The sequence below is a fragment of the Octopus bimaculoides genome, chromosome 11 (assembly GCF_001194135.2).
Source record: "Octopus bimaculoides isolate UCB-OBI-ISO-001 chromosome 11, ASM119413v2, whole genome shotgun sequence".
In the NCBI taxonomy this organism is placed as follows: domain Eukaryota; kingdom Metazoa; phylum Mollusca; class Cephalopoda; order Octopoda; family Octopodidae; genus Octopus; species Octopus bimaculoides.
Genome location: NC_068991.1, coordinates 8,272,949 through 8,276,633, shown reverse-complemented (window position 1 = coordinate 8,276,633; position 3,685 = coordinate 8,272,949). Strand labels below are relative to the sequence as shown.

Below are 3,685 nucleotides of genomic sequence, written 5' to 3'. Positions count from 1 at the left end.
TTTATAAGCCATTTAAGAAACACACAAAAACCCTTAGATTCACTTCAACATTTAATTTCCATGCTGCACGGAATTTTGTCAGTGAACAGGTTGCGGTCTCAAAGCGACGAAAATATTTTGGGAAATTAAATTTAAATGTTGAAGTGAATCTAACGGTTTTTGTGTGTTTCTTAAATGGCTTATAAACACCTTCCACGCTGCAATTTTTTCCGTTCCAGCACACAATCTCAGATCAGGTCACTTGCTATGCAAGTACATCTCCAGAGTTGAAAAATATTGTTATAGGTATAAATATACCGTAAACAAGTATATTTATACCTATAATGATATTTTTCAACTACTATTTTTCATATTCTTATTACTTGCTCTGGCTGTTTATTTTCACTTTTACGTAATTTAGACAACAATATATTCACTGCACCCTGTGTGCGCACACACACACACACACATATGTATATTTCATAAGCTCAGAGAATGGTGAGGAAATGACTCGGATATTTTATGTCTAGTTTGGTTTCTCATAATTTTAAGTTCAAATCCTACCAAGATCATGTGTCAGTAACATGTTGAAATCAGGTTAATTGACAACACTCCTTTAACAAAAAGAACATTATACTCAGACTAATAATATAATTAAGCTATTAATTTAGCACACATACTTTTTAGTAATTTAAGTCTTTAATAAATTTCAAATCTCTTCAGTGTAGCCTCATATCTAATTTCAAGTATACGTTTTCTTTATAAATAAAAAAAATATATATATATATAAGGTGCCACGTAAAAAGCATTGGTACTGATACCATGTAAAAAGCATGAGTGATGGTGCCATGTGAAAAACGCTGATGATGGTGCCATGTAGAATGCACTGGTGATGAGTCCACATAAAAAGCATTGGTTATGGTGCCATGTAAAAAGCACTGGTACTGGTGCTATGTGAAAAGCACCCAGTACACTCTGTAAAGTGGTTGGGGTTAAGAAGGGCATCCAACGATAGAAGCCAAGCCAAAACAGACTACGGAGCCTGGTGCAGCTCCTGGCCTTGCCAGCTTCTCAACTGACCCTTGTATCGTTGGAAGGACACCTAACTTATTCCAATAAGCTTCTTCTTTAAGCCCTTCTTTCCCAAGGAGCATAGGCCATCGATGACTTTTCTCCACATTTCTCCACCCTGGATTGTCCTTTCTACTTCTCTCCAGTTGTTTCAGCCATGCTGGAGCTTTGCCTTGAAAGGTTTTAGTCAAATAAATCAAGCTCGGGACTTATTTTATTGGTCTCTAAGCTTAGTACTTATGCTATCAGTCTCTTTTGCTGAACCGCTATGTTATGGGAAAGTAAACACATTAACACCGGTTGTTATGTAGTGACAGAGGTGACAAGCACGAATGCAAAGACACACACACACACACACACACACACACACACACACACACATATATGATAATATACAATGGGCTTCTTTCAGTTTCTGCTACTAAATCCATTCACAAGGCTTTGGTCAGCCTGAGGCTATAGTAGAAGACACTTGCCAAGGTGCCATGCAGCGGGACTGAACACAGAACCATGTGGGTGGGAAGCAAGTTTCCTATCACACAGCCATGCCTGGATCCTTGCTTTTTAAGCTCTGCCCCCAGCTGTTTTAAGGGCATTTTCCTTTCCAGCTCCCTTGTGGGTTATGTTTTCCCAAGGGAGGGATGGCCTTCTTCTCCCAGGTCTTGTTGGTTTTGAATTGTCATCGGTGCTTCTGTAACTTTGCTTTTCCTTGGGTAGGGCTGTCAGCTCTATGCAAACCCATTTTTGCATTGAGAGGTGGTCCTTATTAGTGTGGTCTCTATCCTTTGACATGTTCAGTCCTACCAAGAACCTGCCCTCCGCTGAAATAGCTCTTGAGGTCACTGTGGCTCACAAGCTTCTGAATCACAATAAATGCTAACTTTTGACATTGTGTTCGTTATTCTAATAACATATTTGCAGATAACACTTAATTTGTTGAGTAATTCCATTCATGCTTGCATAATTTTAAAAACATTACAAATATTTCTGTAATTTTTTCCATAAATACTATTAGTAATGGCTTGGTTGTATCATTTTCTCATCCCCTCCATACATTAGAATAAAATGGTTGCATTTTAGATGTTGGTTTGAGTTTAAACCAGGCAAAACTTTGGAACTGTACCAACATGAAAGATGATTTTTTTTTGTTTTGTTTTTCAATGAAGATTCATAGATCATGAACAAGATGTTTGGATGATATTCATGAACTCAGTTGATTATGCTTGGGAATCCATCAAGAGAGTTTAACAGTGGTTGTTTCCGATAGGACCCTATGGAGGAGGTGCCTGAGGATTCTAGCCAGCAGCTCTCCTAGGAATAGTGGGTAGTGAAAATGAATGGGTGGATATTAAAAATCCTGATCAAATTTATTTTTTTTAATAATTCAAAGGAGAAAGGCTCTGAACATGGAAAGTGAATCTTCCTAGTTTTGTCCGCCTTGATAAATACTATGTCTGGTCTATTTCATATGAGTCTCATAGTTAATTCAGAGCAAAGAGAACATTGGAAACCTATTAAATGAAAGTATGCAGTTATACAGTGTCACTGATTATAAGAACGTTGGTATGGCTTATAGGCACAGGTGTGGCTGTGTTGTTAACCCTTCATGGGCTGGTGGGGTTGGAATTACACAAAAGCCATTGGGGTCCCCCTTTTATTTTTGTGCATTTCCACACTATCCATAAAGTAATATTTGTTTAATCTTGTATATACATGATACAGAACAAGAAATTTAATGCTTTTTTTTATAGTTTTATAAACCATATATATAGCACTAAATATAAAATAAAACAAAAAGAAAAAAGTATATTGATTCATACCAGTACAAGTACGAAGAAAATTGACTTATAGTTCACCAGGAGCGTCAATAGGGTCCAGTCGGACCCCAATGACCATATTTTATGCTATAACATCCATATGACTGGAAATGTTTAACTCAAAATTTGTATGTGCATACATAAACTATTAACAATAAAAGTCAAGAGATACAAAATCATTTGAATAAAAAATGTAAAAGTTGCATAACTTTTAAAATTTGCTGGGGTCCCAAGGGATCCTGCCATCCCATGAAGGGTTAAAAAGCTTACTTCCCAACCATGTGGCCATGTGGTTTGGGGTTCTGCTCCACTTTGCTGTTCCTTGCTTGGAAACAGGTGAGGGCTGGTGACAGAAAAGACGTCCACCTAATAGAAAACATGTCTCAATGAATTCTGTCTGACCCATGCCAGCATAGAAAAGTAGACATTAAATGATGATGATGGTGGTGTAAAGTCTTTGAGCTAATTACATCCTATTCCCAGGATGACTACAACTTTACTTTCCCCAAATAAACCTGAAGTCGTATGCTTATGTAAGAAATCAATATTTCTCTGAGCTCCACTATCTAAACGTTATGCTTTCCAAGAATCTGCTTAGCTTAATTTCTATTTTATAAATATCGTGACAGTCATTAGATGTTAATGTTAATTGAATTAGTCACTTTCTTTATTTCTAATATTATCACATTGTCTACCATATGGAATTTCAATATGAGTAACATTTTTTAAAAAATTAGGATTATATTTATCATACGCTCTACTCTCCCTCCCATTTCTCTCTCTCTCTTTCTCTCTCTCTCTCTCTCTCTCTCTCTTTC

At 36.7% G+C, this 3,685-nt stretch overlaps 1 protein-coding gene across 1 annotated transcript in view; it reads left to right on the top strand.

The window, feature by feature from the left end:
- Positions 1-3,685, top strand: part of LOC106880891 (low-density lipoprotein receptor-related protein 6) — a 54,113-nt gene that overhangs the window by 23,631 nt on the left and 26,797 nt on the right. The window lies entirely within an intron of this gene.